The 19,549-nt window shown below is 42.1% G+C and overlaps 1 protein-coding gene across 2 annotated transcripts in view; it reads right to left on the bottom strand.

Moving 5' to 3' along the window:
• Nucleotides 1–13,166, bottom strand: part of EDC3 (enhancer of mRNA decapping 3) — a 64,059-nt gene extending 50,893 nt beyond the window's left edge. The window contains exon 1 of one of the 2 annotated variants that reach the window (XM_047794823.1): nucleotides 13,011–13,166. The gene's annotated coding sequence lies outside the window, so the exon portion shown is untranslated. The remainder of the gene's footprint in view (nucleotides 1–13,010) is intronic. The other variant, XM_047794824.1, reaches the window with a different exon arrangement.
• Nucleotides 13,167–19,549: the final 6,383 nt, after the last annotated feature.

Genomic DNA, 19,549 nt, shown 5'->3' with positions numbered 1-19,549 from the left:
AAGGTATTCCATACAATCTAGCCCATCTCAAAATCACTCCAGTGAAAAATCCCAGACAGATAAGCATTTCAAGAAAACATCCAGATTTTGAATGGCAAAAAGATGTTTCTGACCTCTTCTACTATAATCACCCCCAAAATAAGAAAAAAGGAAAGGTAAGTCACAAGCAAGGAGAAAAATACTCACAATAGATATATATATAAAATAAAGGACTTGTATCCAGAATATATAAGGCTTACAAATCAGGAATAAAAAGGAAACACCACATCTTTTTAAAGCAGGCAAAAGAAGTTATATGAATAGCCAATAAACACATGAAAAGCTGTTCATCATCATTAATTATTAGGGAAATGAAAACTAAAACACAATGAAACTACCCAAATGTCCATGATGGATGAGGGAATAAATAAAATACACTATAAAATATTATATATATATATATATATATAAAATATCATTCAGTCTTTAAAAGAAAGGAAGTTCTAAAGCTGATGACATAACCTTCCCAGATTTCAAACAATACTACAAAGCTATAGTGATAAAAACAGTGTGATACTGGCACAAAAACAGACATATACAGATCAATGGAACAAATAGACAGCCCAGAAATAAATCCACAAGCCTAAGGTCAATTTATCTTAGACAAAGTAGGAGTTTCTGTCGTGGCTCAGTGGAAATTAATCTGACTAGCATCCATAAGGATGCAGGTTCGATCCCTGGCCTCACTCAGTGGATTAAGGATCTGGAGTTGCCATGAGCTGTGGTGTAAATCACAGACTTGGCTTGGATCTTCCGTTGCTGTGGCTGTGCCACAGGCCAGCAGCTGTAGCTCTGATTAGACCCTAGCTTGGGAACTTCCATATGCTGTGGATGCGGCCCTAAAAAGCAAAAAAAAAAAAAAAGAATATACGTTGGAGAAAAGACAATCTCTTCAGTAACTGGTATTGGGAAAGCTGGACAGCCACATGCAAATCAATGAAGTTAGAACATACCCTCAACACCAAACACAAAAATACTCCGAATGGGAGTTCCCGCTATGGCTCAACAGTAACAAACCTGACTAGTATCCATGAGGATGCAGTAGATCCCTGGCCTCAATCAATGGGTTAAGGATCTGGGGTTGCTGTGGCTGTGGCATACACTGGCAGCTGCAGCTCCAATCAGACCCCTAGCCTGGGAACTTTCATATGTCATAGGTACACCCCTAAAAAGACTACATACAAAAAAAATTCAAAATGGCTTAAAGATTTAAATATAACACCATAAAACTACTAAAAGAGAACACAGGCAACACATTCTGTAACATAAATTGTATGTTTTCTTAGGTCAGTCTCCCAAAATAAAAGTAAAAATAAACAAATGGACCTAATCAAACTTAAAAGCTTTTGTACAGAAGAGGCCAGAGATGGAACCAGAGTCAGTGTAGAAGCTTCCCCAAGTAGTTATGCTGTCAGCTACAAGTGAAGTCCTTGTAAAGCAAAAGAAACCATAAACAAAATGAAAAGATAACCTATGGACTGGGAGAAAATATTTGCAAACGATATAACCAACAAGGGCCTAATTGCCAAAGTATACAAACAGCTCATACAACTCAATAACAAAAAAAGAATCTAATAAAAAAATGGGCAGAAGGAGTTCCCATTGTGGTGCAACACAAACGAATCCAACTAGGAACCATGAGGTTTCGGGTTCCATCCCTGGCCTTGCTCAGTGGGTTAATGATCCCGCATTGCAGTGAGCTGTGGTGTAGGTCACAGACAAGGAGGCTCAGATCCTTTGTTGCTGTGGCTGTGTTGTAGGCCAGCAGCTGTAGCTCTGATTTGACCCCAGTCTGGGAATCTCCGTATGTCACAGGTCTGGCCCTAAAAAGCAGGGGGGGTGGGGTGAAGGCAGAAGACCTAAATAGACACTTCCCAAAGAAGATATACAGATGGCCAAGAGGCACATGAAAAGATGCTCAGCATTGCTAATTATTAGAGAAATGGAAATCAAAACTACAATGAGGCATCACCGCACACTGGTCAGAATGGCCATCATTAAAAAGTCTACAAATAATAAATGTTGGAGAGCGTGTGGAGAAAAGGGAACCCTCCTACACTGTTTGTGGGAATGTAAATTGGTGAGGCACTATGGAAAACAGTAGGGAGGTGCCTTAAAAAACTAAAAATAGGGAGTTCCCGTCGTGGCGTGGTGGTTAACGAATCCAACTAGGAACCATGAGGTTGTGGGTTCGGTCCCTGGCCTTGCTCAGTGGGTTAACAATTCGGCGTTGCCGTGAGCTGTGGTGTAGGTCGCAGACATGGCTCAGATCCCATGTTGCTGTGGCTCTGGCGTAGGCCGGTGGCTACAGCTCCGATTGGACCCCTAGCCTGGGAAACTCCATATGCCGCGGGAGTGGCCCAAGAAACAGCAAAAAAGACAAAAAAAACCCCTAAAAATAGGAGTTACTATGTAGCGCAGTGGAAACGAATCTGACTAGGAACCATGAGGTTGTGAGTTCGAACCCTGGCCCCATTCAGCAGGTCAAGGATCCAGCATTGCCATGAGCTGAGGTGTATGTAATTCACAGACATGGCTCGGATCTGGAGTGGCTGTGGCGTAGGCCAGCTCTGATTAGACCCCTAGCCTGGAACCTCCATATGCCACAGGTGCGGCCCTAAAGAGACAAAATGACCAAAAAAAAAAAAAAACCCTAAAAATAGAGTTACCATATGATCCAGCAACCCCACTCCTGTGCATCCAAGAAAACTCTAATTTGAAAAGATACATGTACCCCAGTATCTATTTACAATAATCAAGGCATGGAAGTAACCTAAAAGTCCATCAACAGATGAAGAGATGAAGAAGATGAGGTACATATACGCAATGGAATATTAGCCATAAAAAAACAATGAAATAATGCCATTTGCAGCAACTTGGATGGACCTTGAAATTATCAAAGTAGGTAAAGTCAGACTGAGCAAGACAAATACCATATGATATCATTTATACATGGAATCTTTAAAAATTACACAAATGAACTTATTACAAAACAGAAACATACTCACAAACACAGAAAAATTTATGGTCACCAAAGGGGAAATGAGGTGGAGAAGGATAAATTATGAGTTTGGGATTAGCAGATACAAGCTACTACGTATAAAACAGATAAACAAGATCCTACCATACAGCACAGAGAACTATAATTAATACCCTATAATAGACCATAATGGAAAAGAATATGAAAAAGAAATACATATATATATATATATATGTATGTATGTATGTATAACTGAATCATTCTGCTGTACCCAGAAACTAACACAGTAAACCAACACAGTAAATCAACAACATGTCAATGTAAAAAAAAAAAAAAAAGAAATTCTGTTACTTCTTGTCATGGCTCATCAGTTAATGAACGTAACTAGTATCCATGAGGACACGGGTCCAATCCGTGGCTTCTCTCAGTGGGTTAAGGATCTGCAGACATGGCTCAGACCCTGCATTGTTGTGGCTGTGGCAGAGGCTGTCAGCTGTAGCTCCGATTCGACCCCTAGTCTGGGAACTTCCATGTGCCATGGGTGTGGCCCCAAAAAGACCAAAAAAAAAAAAAAAGAAAGAAAGAAATTCTGATGTACGTTACAATGCAGATGAACTTTGAAGACATTATGCCAAGTGAAATAAGAAACCAAAGGACAATAAAACCAAGAGCTGGTTCTTTGAAAGGGTAAACAAAATTGACAAACCTCTGGCCATACTTAACCAAAAGGAGAGAGAAAGAATTCAAATAAACAAAATAAGAAATGAAAAAGAAGAAATCTCAACGGATACTGCAGAAATACCAAAAAAAACTATGAACAATTATATGCCAACAAGTTTGACAACCTAGAAGAAATGGACAGCTTTCTAGAGACACAGAGCTCACCAAAACTGAATCAAGAAGAAACAGATCAACTGAACAGACCAATCACTAGAAATGAAATTGACTGTGTAATAAAAACACTCCCTACAAACAAAAGTCCAGGACTAGGTGGCTTCACAGGCAAATTGTACCAAACATGAAAGAAGAACTTATACCTATCCTTCTTAAACTTTTCCAAAAGACTGAAGAAGGAATAATCCCAAAGACATTCTATAAAGCCACCATCACCCTAATATCAAAACCAGACAAAGATACTACCAAAAAACAAAATTAGGAGTTCCCGTTGTGGCGCAACAGAACTTGCAGAACCATGAGCTTGCAGGTTCAGTCCCTGGCCTCGCTCAGTGGGTCAAGGATCCGGCACTGCCGTGAGCTGTGCTGTAGACTGCAGATGCAGCGTGGGTCTAGCGTTGCTGTAGCTGTATGATGTAGGCTGGAGGCTACAGCTCTGATTCTACCCCTAGCCTGGGAACCTCCATATGCTGTGGGTGTGGCTCTTTAAAAAAAAAAATTATAGGCCAATATCTTTGATGAATACAGACACAAAAATTCTCAACAAAATTTTAGCCAACCAAATCCAACAACATATAAAAAGATCATACACCATGACCAAGTGGGATTCATCCCAAGTTCATAAGGATGGTTCAACATACACAAATCAGTCAATGTCATACACCACATTAACAAAAGTCAAAAACCATATGATCATCTTAATAGATGCAGAAAAAGAATCTGACAAGATCCAACATCCATTCATAAAAGAAACTCTTGGAGTTCCCGTCGTGGCTCAGTGGTTAACGAATCCGACTAGGAATCGTGAGGCTGCGTGTTTGGTCCCCGGCCTTGCTCAGTGGTTTAAGGATCTGGCGTTGCCATGAGCTGTGGTGTGGGTTGCAGACGCGGCTGGGATCCCGAGTTGCTGTGGCTCTGGTGTAGGCCGGCAGCAACAGCTCCGATTAGACCCCTAGCCTGGGAACCTCCATATGCCGTGGGAGCGGCCCTAGAAAAAGCTAAAAGACAAAAAAACAAAACAAACAAAAAAAAGTAAAAAAATTCTTACTAAAGTGGGTATAGAGGGAACATATCTTAATATAATAAGAGCCAGTTATGATAAACCCACAGCTAATGTACTCAAGAGAAATGCTAAAAATCTTCCCGATAAAATTTGGAACAAGACAAGGATGCCCACTCTCACCACTTTTATTCAACATTGTTGGGGCTACAACTTTGAATACAATCAAACACAAGAAATAAAAGGTAACTAAATTGGAAGGGAAGAGGTAAAACTGTCATTCTATGCAGATAACATACTATATATAGAATACCCTAAGGACTCCACATAAAAACTACTCAAACTGATCAACGAATTCAGCAAAGTAGCAGGATACAAGACCAACATTTAGAAATCGGTTGCATTTCCGTATACTAACAATAAAATATTATAAAAGGAATATAAAAATGCAATACCTTTTAAAATCGCACTCCAAAAATTAAATACCTAGGGATAAACCTTACCAAAGAGGTACAAGACTTATACGCTGAGTACTATAAAACACTAATCAAGGAAGTTAAAGAGAATTCAAAGAAATGGAAAGATATTCCATGCCCCTAGATTCAAAGAATTAATATCATTAAAATGGCCATACAACCCAAAGCAATTTACAGATTCAATGCAATCCATATCAAATTACCCATATTTTTCACAGAACTAGAACAAACAATCCAAAAATTTATATGGAACCATAAAAGACCCAGAATTGCCAAAGCAATCTTGAGGAGAAAAAAGCAAGCAGGAGGCATAACTCTCACAGACTTCAGACAATATTAAAAAGCTACAGTTATCGGCAGTTCCTGCAGTGGCTCAGTGGTTAACAAACCTGACTAGCATCCGTGAGGATGCAGGTTTGATCCCTGGCCTCTCTCATATGAAGAGAAGTCAGAAGGAGAAAGACAAATACCCTGTGATATCACTTATATGTGGAATCTAAAATCTGACACAAATGAACCCATCTACAAAACAGAAACAGACTCACATCCATCTTTAAAGTTTATATCATGGAATTTTAAGATTTTTTAAAATCTTTTTTGTTATATTAAAGTTTATATCATGGAATTTTAAGATTTTTTAAAATCTTTTTTGTCCTTTTAGGGCTGCACCCATGGCATATGGAAGTTCCCAGGCTAGGAATTGGAGTTATTGCTGCTGGCCTACACCTCAGTCACAGCAACACCAGATCTGAGCCTCGTCTGCGACCTACACCACAGCTCACGGCAATGCTGGATCCTTAACCCAATGAGTGAGGACAGGTATCGAACCCCCAGCCTCATGGTTCCTAGTCGGATTCATTTCCTCTGTGCCAAGATGGGAACTTTAAATTTTAAGAATCTTCAAGAAAAGTCCTTTATTAACTGAAAACAGTAAATCTAAAACAAATGGAGTGCCAACATCTGGGTTTCTAATCAGATGAACCATTCAGGGAGGGAGCTTCATCAATTACTAACACCTTCATGTCAAAAAAAAAAAGCTACCACTGGAACAGAAGATCTAGGAGCTACAAGCAGACCCATCTTTGATGCCTTTTATCTTCTACTTTTCTATCAGGGTACAACATAGATAGTACATCTACAGAGTTTAAGTTTATAACCCAATGAGTTCTTACATATTATTTTACCCAAATAACCACCACCCAAATCAAAACACAGTATTTTAAACACCCCAGAAGGTTCCATGTGTTCCCACAAAGGTAGCCATTATTCTAATATCACGACAAGATTCATTAGCCTGTTTCTGAACTTCCTATAAATGGAATCATAAAGGTTCTCTTGTAAGTGTTTGGCTTCTCTCCCTAATATTACATCTGTAAGATTCATTCCTGTTGCATGCAGCAATAGTTCATTTTTTCTCAAGGCTATGCAGTATTCTGTTATATAACTATGCCTCAATATATTTATCCATTCTTACTGCCCACCCCCCGTTTTTTAAGTTAGAGCCATACCCATGACATATGGAAGTTCCCAGGCCAGGAGTAGAATATCAGAGTTGCAGGTGCCGGCCTACACCACAGCCATAGCAATGCCAGGTCCTTAACCCACTGAGCAAAGCCAGAGGTCAAACCCGAATCCTCATGTATACTAGTCATTACTGCTGAGCCACAATGGGAACGCCTATCCATTCTACTGCTGACAGACAGTTGCATTATTTCCAGTTTGGGGGTTTTGTGAATAAAGAATTAAATAGTTTTGCATACGTCTTTGTGGTGGACAAATGTACCCATTTATGTTGGGCATATTACATAGGAGTAGATATGGGACAATTCTGCTCAAATGCTATCAGGATTTCCAGACTACTGAATTCCCCACTAGGTATGAAACTTTACTGAATCATTTCTCTTGTAAGAAGCATTTTTTTAAAAACCTTTTAGAGCTGCACCCATGGCATATGGAAGTTCCTAGGCTAGGGGTCAAATGGAGCTGTAGCTGCCAGCCTACACCACAGCCACGCCATATTCGAGCTACATCTGTAACCTACACCATAGCTCATGGCAATGCTGGATCCTTAACCCACTGAGCAAGGCAAGGGATCAAACCCATGTCCACATGGATACCAGTCAGGTTCGTTACCACTGAGCCACAATGGGAATTCCCTTGTAAGAAAGCCTTTAGATAACGAAGTTATGCAACTGAGGCAGTTGCCAAAATGATTCAAAAACAACTTGGCAATCACAGACCTACGAACTTCCATCCATCTACCACATCAGACAGAACTCACAGCATTCAGATCCAAGGAGCAATCCCTTGGTCTCCTAAGGACAATTAAATCAATAGCTATGGATGAGTGAGTTGTCAGTTATGGATTTCTGAAAAAGTAGGTATTTTCCCACACATCTATGTAGAAAGGTGTTTGTAGAATCAAAAGGTTGGGAATGGCAAAGGTCTTAAAAGGAAACATCTAGTCCTTAGCTTCCACAAAAGGCAGCATAGTGAAAAGGGCAGGGACTTTTTGAAGGCAGACATCACAGGCCAGCATTATGAGCAAATTATCCTAATCTGAGCGTCAATTGTATAAACTACAAATGGGAATTATAGTTGACCCTTGAACAACATGGGCTTGAATGACACAAGTCCACTTACGTGCCAATTTTCTTCACTAAATACTAAAGCAGTATAAAATGGGCAGTTGGTTGCATCTGAGATGCAAAACTGCAGATACAGAACCATGTATATGGAGGGCTGACTATAGGTTACATGTGGATTTTTGCAGAGTTGGTGGCCCTAACCCCGAATTGTTCCAATCAGCTGTATACTAACTATACTATCACCTCATAGAACCATGGTGAAGATTAAAAGAGATAATCTATATAGTTTCTACCATAGGGCAAATTTTATTTCGAAAGTCTCCTTTTTGCAGAAGGAATACTTGGCCAGATAGGAGATTTGAGTTATGGCTCTACTGTGAGGGCCACCTTCCTCATCACCTGAACAAAACCACAAAAATGCCTAAATAACTTCTGCAACATCTTGGAAACGAAGTCTCAATCTTCAAATTGCAGTACATATATCCTTTGGGATACACAAAGATACACAAGCAAGAGAATCAATTTCCAAGCTATTCTTTCATAAACTTGATCTGCCTGGACAGCTGGATTATTAATAAAAGATTTTCAACCATAAAATTTGCTACTTTTTTTTTCTGTTTACGGCCACACCTGCGGTATATGAAAGTTCCCCGGCTAGGGGTCAAACCAGAGCTGCAGCTGGGGCCTGTGCCACAGTCATGGCAACATAAGATTTGAGTCACATCTGCGACCTACACTGCAGCTTACAGAACACCAGATCCTTAACCCACTGAACAGAGACATTGTCAGCTCCTTGACTTGCTGAGCCACAATGAGAACCACAAAATTTGTTATCTTTTTTTTTAGGGCCCCCAAGTGCGACATATATAAGTTCCCAGGCTAGGGGTCGAACTGGAGCTGCAGCTGCCAACCTATGCCACAGCAACACCAGATCCAAGATGTGTCTGCAACCTACACCACAGCTCATGGCAATGTTAGCTTCTTTAAGCCACTGAGTGAGGCCGGAGCTTGAACCTGCATCCTCATTTATACTGAGCCACAATGGGAACTCCCTCAAAATCTGTTACTTTCAAACAAGGGTCAGAAAACTATGGCCCATGTAACAAATCTGGCCCACCACCAGTAAAGCTGTACTGGAACACAGCCACATGCAGCTGCTTGCTTGTTGTCTGTGGCTATTCTGCTCTACAGTGAGAGAAATGAGTAGTTTTGACAGAGACGATATGGCCAGGCCATTTACAGAAAAAGTTTGCTGACTTTTTTTTCTTTTCCTTTTTTCAGGCCACACCTGTGGCATATGGAAGTCCCCAGGTTAGGGGTCGAACTGGAGCTGCAGCTGCCAGCCTACACCACAGCCACGCCAGAACCGAGCCCCATCTGCAACCTACACCAAAGCTTTTGGCAACACCAGTTCTCTAGCCCACTAAGCAAGGCCAGGGATCGAACCCACATCCTCATGGATGTTAGTCATGTACTTTACTTGCTGAGCCACAATGGGAACTCCCCTGCTGACATCTGTTTTAGGATAAAATTCTGTGGGAATGGAGTTTCCACTGTGGTACAGCGGTAATGAAACTGACTAGCATCTATGAGGACGTGGGTTTATTCCCTGACCTCGCTCAGTGAGTTAAGGATCCAGCATTGCTGGGAGCTGTGGCACAGGTAGCAGACACCGCTTGGATCTGGCATTGCTGTGGCAGAGGCCGGCAGCTGCAGCTCCAATTCAACCTTTACCCTGGGAACTTCCATATGCCACAAGTGTGGCCCTAGAAAAATACAAAAAAAAAAAACCTCTGTGGGAAAAGTAAAATGGATACAAGTTCAAAAAGAAACAGAGAAGTTCCCGTTGTGGCACAGTGGAAACGAATCTGACTAGGATCCATAAGGATGCAGGTTCAATCCCCGGCCTTGCTCAATGGGTTAAGGATCCAGCATTGCTGTGAGCTGTGGTGTAGATTGCAGATGAGGCTTGGATCTGGCCTTACTCTGGCTGTGGTGTAGGCCAGGGTCTACAATTCCAATTTGCCCCCTAGCCTGGGATCCTCCATATGCCATGGGTGTGACCCTAAAAAAGCAAAAAATAAAATTAAATTAAAAAAGGAAAAAATATGAAGTGGACAAATTCCCAGAAGGACAGAAGGATACAATTATCATAACTGCCCATCAAAACTGCCTCAAGAAGTGACAGAAAATCAGATAGATCTATTCCAAGTAAAGAAAGAGAATTAGTAATTTAAAATCTTCCCCCAGAGGACTTTACCACTGATAATCTCTATCAAACATAGAGAAAGAAAGAAAGAAAGAACAATTCTACACAAAAAACTCTTTCAGAAAACAGAAGAGGAACATTTCCCAACTCATTGTATGAGGGTACTTTTACTCTGATACTAAGGTGAGCCAGAGACCACATAAGGAAATATTAGACCAATAGCCCTCGTGAATGTGGGCAAAAAATTCTTATCAAAAGATGAGCAAACTGAATTTGGCAACATATACATACAAAGTATTCTACATCATGACTCAACGGGATTCATTCTAGGAACACAGATTGGCTTAACATCTGAAAATCAAGTATTATAATACACCACTCATACATATCCCTACCTTAAGAGTTTTTTATTTTACTTTATTTTTATTTTTTTTGTCTTTTTGCCATTTCTTGGGCCGCTCCCGCGGCATATAGAGGTTCCCAGGCTAGGGGTCTAATCAGAGCTGTAGCTGCCAGCCTACGCCAGAGCCACAGCAACACGGGATCCAAGCCGCATCTGCAACCTACACCAGAGCTCACAGCAACTCCGGATCGTTAACCCACTGAGCAAGGGCAGGGACCGAACCCGCAACCTCATAGTTCCTAGTCGGATTCGTTAACCACTGCGCCACGACAGGAACTCCATGAGTTTTTTAATATAAAAAAGGTTATTTGCATTTTTTTTTGTCCTTTTTTGCCTTTTCTAGGGCCGCTCCCACGGCATATGGAGGTTCCCAGGCTAGGGGTCTAATCAGAGTCGTAGCCACTGGCCTACGCCAGAGCCATAGCAACGTGGGATCCCACACCACAGCTCATGGCAACGCCGGATCCCTTAACCCACTGAGCAAGGCCAGGGATCAAACCCGCAACCTCATGGCTCCTAGTCGGATTCGTTAACCACTGCGCCATGACGGGAACTCCTATTTGCATATTTTTAAAACACCAAATTTCTATTATAGGTAGAAAGATCTTTTTTAAAAAAGCCAATATTTATGTGAGAAATTACAACATAAATTATTTAAAATTAAATATTTATCTACTTAAATTTATGATGACCCTCGCATTTCATTAAACTACACTGGGCAAATCTTGAGATTAACCAGCTAATACTTTCTCTCTTCACGTCAAAAAGGCAACAAATTTGATAAGCACACCCTCCAGATAAGGCTTCAAATACACACTGTGTATAAAGAGAGTGAAAGAGCCTCAATGCCAATCACCAAAATCCCAGCTGTAAGTTGTGTAAATCAAATCCCTCCAGACACAGATGCTTAAAGACACATGACTTCATCTATTTATCACAATCTGGCAAATACCCCATCTCACCCACCAGGTCATTGTAAAAGACTTAAATGCCTTGCCAAAATTCTGACACACTATCACTATGGATACTGTACTCCTTTGGGACACCAATATGGATGTTCTGTCCTGTTGTTCTGGCTGAAGAATTCTAGCAACCCTGATCCTGTGGTTAAGAACAGAAAAATGATACACTTTTTCACCCTGCATTAGAGAATCTCAGGAATCACAAATATCTTAAACATTTTCTAGCCCAATGTGTTTCAAACTACAGGTCTTTAGCAGGCAGATTCATTAGCTGTCAGAGTCAATTTAGTGGCTACAATCAACTTTTTTTTATTTTAATGAAATAGAAAATGTCAGAGGGCATCATATGTAGAAAGAGTAAACTTTTGTTTGTGTGTACACACTCTATGCATGAGGGGATCACAGAGAGTCACTATGTAAAATACATTAACTGTGGATCACAGGTGAAAAAAGTTTGAGAGACACTATGCTAGTCCCATAGCCCTACAGCCTCAGGAAAGCTCCACCCAAAAATTCTCAGCAGTCAAAAAGTTATGTTCTTTGTATTTGTAACCATATGCACTTCACACAGAGAAAACAAAAAAGTAGCAATTTTGTGCTCAATATACTTAATCTGCCATTCATAATAAAGACTAGAATCCACCTGAGGTTTCCAGCTGAAATAGTAACCTGTCAGAGACATTTATGTTTTGATGGGATTAAGACCTGTATTTGACAGACCACAGACAACTCAATTTAGTCTGTGGCTAGGAAAGAGAACAAAAACCACTCAAGGCCTCGAGTTCTTCATCTGTAACCACAAAAGAGGACTGTTAGGGCTCCTAGCTCTGGAACTAGATTTATTGACAACCACCTGGCCAAGCAAGTGAGGACCACGCCTCCCACACGCCAAATGAACCATTCAACAAGTCAATGACCAAATCAACCAATATCACACAAAGAGCACTGATAACAAATTCAAACTTATAGCAACAGCAATAAAAAAAAAAAAAAAACAAGGGAAAGTCCCTAGGATTCAGCAGAAGCTGTGCCCTGAGCCAACTATCATTACTTTCTCAGCCACCCTTCTCTCTCAGACCCCAGTTCACTTCTGTCTTCCAGCTATGTGGCACTCGCGCTCTTCCCTGCCACCTGACCCCACTGTGCAAAAGAAAACTGAGGCACGGAGCACTAAGTGGACGGGCTGCAGCAGCCATCAACAAGACTAAACTAAGAGCATAGGCCACTAATGGCTCACACCTCCCACAATTCCTCGACTATTCTCAATCCCGCTCCCCTCCGACTCTCACCTCAAACCACATCCCCAAAGCAAGCCTTAGTAATGGGCCCCCAGCTCGTGCTCGCCTCTATAAAGGTCCAAGGCCTAGAACCACGAAACCTAAAAGCAAACCCTCCTGGCAACACCGGAAGCCTCCTCCCACGAGCGCCCAAGAGCCACCCGCCTCCCCTTCGCTCCCACCTCCACGCCGCCGGGCCTACGCCTCCTCCGCACACCACACGGAGCCGGCTCCGAAGCACTCGAAGACCTGAGACGGAGAGGCTTCTCCACCCACCTACACAGCCCGGGCCGCGGCCGCCTCCGCCGCCGGAAGCGTCCAGCGTCTCACCATCGTCCTTAGGTCACTTCCGGCGCGACGCCTCGGAAACCGAAGAGCTGGCTGTTGAGGGGCGGGGCTCCCGGGAAATTTGAGAGTTTGAGAGAACCTGGCCTCCGCCAGCTCTGAGGCTTTCCGGAATCGTTCCTGCGAGCCCATTTGGCGTGCCCCGCCTACTTCTGTCAAGTGGATTCTGTTTTCGAGTAGAGGGTCTCCCGCACTCGGGGCATATGAAAGTTCCCAGGCCAGGGATCAATACCAGCCACAGCTGTGACCTAGCCACAGCTGCTGCAATGGATCCTTAACCCGCTGCGCCCCTATGGGAAGTCCATCTTGCTTAGTGTGTGTGTGTGTTTTACTGCCACACCCTCTGCCTATGGAAGTTCCTAGGCTAGGGGTCCAATCGGAGCTGTAGCTGCTGGCCTAAGCCACAGCAACACCAGATCCGAGTGGGTGTCTGTCTGCGACCTACATCACAGCCCAGGGCAACGTAAGATCCTTAACCCTCCTTAACCCACTGAGAGAGGCCAGGAATCAAACCCGCTTACTCATGGATACTGGTCGGGTTCCTTATCGCTGAGCCACAAGGGGAACTCCTATCTTTCTTATCCTTTTTTTTTTTTTTTTGTCTTTTTGCCATTTCTTGGGCCGCTCCCGCGGCATATGGAGGTTCCCAGGCTAGGGGTCGAATCAGAGCTGTAGCCACCAGCCTATGCCAGAGACACAGCAACGCGGGATCCGAGCCGCGTCTGCGACCCACACCACAGCTCAGGGCAACGCCGGATCCTTAACCCACTGAGCGAGGGCTGGGACCGAACCCGCAACCGCATGGTTCCTAGTCGGATTCGTTAACCACTGAGCCACGACGGGAATTCCTATCTTTCTTAGTCTTAATTAAAAACTCCTCTAGTTCCTCTTACGCTAATAGCTGGGCAGAAGACTTAGGGGCGGGGCTTGCGCCTAGTGACGGGAACCTCATCTTTGACCATTTTCAGCTGTGGGGTGCAATAAGTAGATCCCCGTGGTGAGTTAAAGGAAACGAAAAATTCCCTTTGTTGTTTATCTTCAGAGTTTATCAGCTCCAGCTCATTTTGGGCTTAATGTCAGCCAGTAAGAGTAGTTAATTCTCCTGTGCTTCCCTACCCCCATCCCCACCCCCATTGTTCATTGGGAGGAAAAGTGCCGCTCTCTTTTCCGTGGTATTTTAGTCTTGATTTTGAAAAGAGTGGACGTTTAGGGCCAAGACAGTGTAATGAAGAATTTTAGAGTTTAGAGTTTGCAAGATCATCTTGAAGTCTGACACCTGGTTTGGGAACCACTGCTTGGGAGGGCAGCGTAGAGTAGCGCAGTTGTCTAAACCTGGCTCTGCAAAATCAGTTGAGCTTTTTGAATTTTTCTCTTTTCAGGAACTCTCCCTTCTCTTTCTGCATCACTGGAGTAGTAGTAGGTCTGGAGGGGCAGTAGCATCTATTATTTAAAAGGTTTCTCCCAGTCAATTCTTAGCACACCCCAGGTTTGGGAACCATTGCTGTATCAGATGCAGAGCTGAATTCTTGCCCTACCTTTAGAAAATATATATTGTTATTTTACAAACGATCTGTGCAACTCTGGAGACAATAGCTAATAAAGTTGCTGTGAAATAAAATGAGATAATATGCGTCTGAACATGGTTGAGATTCCAAAAAAGGTAGTTGATTCTCCTGTGCTTCCCTTTGGTTATGTTTCTATAGTCCACTCCGAACAATTTTCTTTTCTGCTTTTTAGGGCCGAACCTGCAGCATATGGAAGTTCCCAGGCCCGGGGTTGAATTGGAGCTGCAATTGCCAGCTAGCGCCATAGCCATAGCAATGCCAGATCCGATCCGCATCTGCGACCTATACCACAGCTCACTGCAATGCAGGATCTCAGACCCACTGAGCAAGGCAGGATCGGGATACTAGTCAGATTCGTTTTCCGCTGAGCCACAACAGGCACTCCCAAACAATTTTTTAAATTCACAAGAGAATCAATCTTTCGTCTTGTGGTTGTTCTCTGCTGAAAGCACTGCTGTAGCCTCCAAGGTCATTTGGACGTTTGTCTGCTCATGTATCCCCATCACTTTGCACAGTGCCTACCAAATAGTAGGTGCTAAAATAAGTGTTTGTTGAATGAATGAACAGATTGCTCTGAGGCAATATAGGACTTTCCTCAGAGCTCAGAGTAGGAAGCTCTAGTCAGATCTGAAGTCCTAGTTGGTCAGCCATTACACTTGGGAAAAGAGATCAATATCTGCCTTAATTCCATTAAATGAATTGCTCTGCTTAGAATTATGCTATATTGTTTTTGAACTTTCATCTCATGGAAGGATCAATCACCCAGACTTTTAAATCTTTTCATGATTTTAAGCATTAAGTTTCTCCTTTGGCCTACAAAAAGTGGCAAATACATTCAGAATTGGAAAAGAGAATCATTGTTTTCTCTAAACTGTGTCCATTCCATTCTTTCTCTAAGGGCTGGTCATTTGAGAATCTCAAAGATTCTCCCTGAGAAGGGGATTGTTTCCCTTCCTGACCTGAGTGTATAAGAGTTACTTTTATTTAAGTTCTTTCAGAAACCACAAACTAGTTGTATCCTACTTGTTAAAAATACATATTCTCAGAGTTCCCATTGTGGCACCACAGAAATGAATCTGACTAGGAAGCACGAGGTTGCGGGTTCGGTCCCTGGCCTTGCTCAGTGAGTTAAGGATCTGGTGTTGCCGTGAGCTGTGGTGTAGGTCAAAGACTCGGATTGGATTCTTTGTTGCTGTGGCTGTGGTGTAGGCCAGCAGCTGTAGCTCCGATTGGACTCCTAGCCTGGAAATCGCCATATGCCTGGGGTGCGGCCCTAAAAATCAAAAAACAAAAACACATTCTAGGGAGTTCCCTGGTGGCCTGGTGGTTAAGGATTTGGTGTTGTCACTGCTGTGGCTCAGGTTCAATCCCTGACCCAGGAGCTTCCGTATATCAAGGGTACAGCCAAAAAATATTTACACCTCCTAGGCCTCACTCTCAAGAGTCTGACTCAGGAAATCTGGGGTGGAATCTAGGAATCTGTATTTTGACAGGGAGATCTGATGCTGTGGCTGGAAGACTGTACTTTTGGTGCGACATCAAGTTCTTTGCTTAACAGAGAAAAGATAGAATCCTCCTAGCATCACTGCTCCTTCTCCAAACCTCCCACCACCACTCCATGTCCAAATCACACACAGAAATTGACAAGGTTTACTCCTCCAAAGCCTAATTCTTTCTTTTGCCTTTTCCTCTGGGCTATGATGTCTCCTACACAAATGCATATTCAGTTTTGCACAAAAGGCTTGTTCTCTCAGCAGAATCTAGAATTTGAGGTGTTCATTAATTGCACAACAAATTCAGATTAAAGATTGGCATTTTACAGAGTTAGAGAAGGTGGAGAGTCATCCTGTGGCATTGTTCCAAACCCCTTGTCCTTGCTACAGTCATGGGCTATACTCCTTATGTGTTAAATTCAAACACTGGTTTGGACAAGAAATAACATATGCCTGAAACATCTTATCATACAAGATATTAAGAAACTGCAAAGACTACTAGATTTTTGTTAAAAGAAAGATGGCAACTTGAAGAGGTTCCCACTGGTCAAAAGTAGAACAATTTGGGCATCAGTGAAAACAGTAGAAATTCATCAAATATATTAGGATCCATGTATCACTAATGATAATTTTTAAACACTTAAATGGCAACATTTAACCATACACCTGGTGCTCCCATTATTATTTATTTATTTACCCAAGTGAAATTAAAATCTATCCACATAAAAACCAGCCCAGGGATGTATATGGCAGCTTTATTTATAATCGCCAAAAATTGGAAACAATCTAAATGCCCTTCAGCTGAGGAATGGATGAACAAACCTTGGTAGATCAATACAAGCAATAAAAATGAACAAATCAGTACACGCAAAAAAAAATAGATTAATCTCAAATGCATTATGCTAAGTGAAAGCCAGACCTAAAAGTCTATATGCTATAATCCTATTTTTACGACACTCTGGAAAAGGCAAAACTATAGGTGCAGAAACCAGGATTTACCTGAGCATGTGGAATGGGAAGTTTGACTGCAAAGGGGAAGCACAAGGGAATGAGGGGATGTGAAAATTGAATCTTGATTGTATGCATTTAAGAAATGCGTAGAATGGGAGTTCCCGTAGTGACTCAGTGGTTAGCGAACCTGACTAGCATCGATGAGGACTCGGGTTCAATCCCTGGCCTTGCTCAGTGAGTTAAGGATCCCAGGTTGCCGTGAGCTGTGGTGTAGGCCGGCAGCTATAGCTCCAGTTGGCCCCCTAGCCTGGGAACCTCCATATGCCACAGGCATGGCCTTAAAAGATAAAACGACAAAAACAAAAACAAAAAAAAACATAGAATTTACACCAAGAAGAGTGAATTTTATCATATGTAAGTTTAAAATAATTTTTAAACTAGATTACAACATTTGATCCCACAGAGAATCATTTTCTTAGCTGTTTATCAATTAATAGTACTTGTAGTATAGGAAGAATAAAGTAATCTAAAACCCAAAAACAATAGGTAACTGTTGGAGGATGCTAGAAACTAACACATTATTTTGAAAACAAATAAGTGAAGTGAAAGAATCAGCATATAGTCAGCCTTTTGGGGGGCGGGGGTGCACCATTGGCATATGAAAGTTCCCAGGCTAGGAGTCAAATCGGAGCTACGCCTGCTGGCCTACACCACAGCCACAGCAATGTCAGATCTGAGACCTACACCACAGCTCATTGAGACACCAGAACCTTAACCCACTGAGCAAGGTCAGGGTTTGAACCCACATCCTCATGGATACTAGTCAGGTTTGTAACCGGCTGAGCCACAGAAGGAACTCCTAGCCTGCCTGTCTTATGCCATCTGTACTATTGAGTACACAAAAGAGAGGAGGGGAAGTTTCTCTTTGAAAAAGTATTCCAGGGAGTTCCTAGAAAAGAAAATCTAAGAGTTCCCATTGTGGCTCAGTGGTAATGAACCTGACTAGCATCCATGAGGACTCAGGTTTGATCCCTGGCCTTGCTCAGTGGGTCAAGGATCTGGCATTGGCATGAGCTGTGGTGCAGGTTGCAGATGTGGCTTGGATCCCGTGTTACAGTGGCTGTGGTGCAGGCCGGCAGCTGCAGCTCTGATTCAAAACACTAGCCCTGGAATTTCCATATGCCCCAGGTGTGGCCATAAAAAGGAAAGAAAAAAAAAAAGGGAAAAGAAAAAGTATTCCAGCTAGTAAATGAAGAAGAAATGATAGCATATCACTTTGCTACCTCTAATGAACTAAATGATCTAGGCATTGAACATTAACAGCTGTTAACATCATGAAAGAAAGACAATCAGACATTAAATACTGCTGGATAGAAGAATGTAATACTATTTATGGAGTAAACTTACCCCCCTAAATCAAATCTGAAGCAGAACAAACCTCTAGATCTAACTATCAATTTACAAGAAATACATTGGACAAAGAAACATTAAATGACTGCATAGAGATGCAGTAAGCAAAATCCAAACTATGAGAAATTCTAGAGGACAAACCTTTTTTTTTTCCAGCACATTTCAAGAGGGAACAAAAAGAGAAGGGTGTACCTATATAGTTTACATAAGCCTTAAAAGATAACCAATCAATATGCAGATTTTGTTTGGAACCTACTCTTTAAAACATACTGTAAGTCATGTTTTTGTGACTTATTAAATAACAGGAAGTTCAAACACCTTGGATATTTACTGATTTTAAGTTTTTATTAATTTTTAAGCATGGTCTTCTTTCTTTTTTTTTTTTTTTTTTTTTTTTTTTGCCATTTCTTGGGCCACTCCCAGGGCATATGGAGGTTCCCAGGCTAGGGGTCTAATTGGAGCCGTAGACGCCGGCCTACACCAGAGCCACAGCAACACAGGATCCAAGCCGAGTCTGCCACCTACACCACAGCTCACGGCAACGCCAGATCCTTAACCCACTGAGCAAGGCCAGGGATCGAACCTGCAACCTCATGGTTCCTAGTCAGATTCATTAACCACTAAGCCATGACAGGAGCTCCAGCATGGTCTTGTTTCTTGAGAGTCCTTTCGGAAATACATACTGAAATATTTCCTGATGAAATCATATGATGTCTGTTTAAAAAATAATATGAAGTTCTCATATTATTTTTACTGTTTGAATTTTTACAAAGATTATGTGTAATTAAAAATTTTTTAACTTTTAAAAATTATTTCAGGGAGCTGCCGTCATGGCTTAGCAGTAACGAACCTGGCTGGTAATCCATGAGGATGTAGGTTCGATCCCTGGCCTTGCTCAGTGGGTTAAGGATCCAGTGTTGCCATGAGCTGTGCTGTGGTTTGCAGACTTGGACTGGA

The sequence above is a fragment of the Phacochoerus africanus genome, chromosome 9, assembly GCF_016906955.1.
Source record: "Phacochoerus africanus isolate WHEZ1 chromosome 9, ROS_Pafr_v1, whole genome shotgun sequence".
In the NCBI taxonomy this organism is placed as follows: Eukaryota; Metazoa; Chordata; class Mammalia; order Artiodactyla; family Suidae; genus Phacochoerus; species Phacochoerus africanus.
The sequence above is the reverse complement of the archived record's forward strand: the minus strand, read 5'-3'. Positions and strand labels throughout refer to the sequence as shown.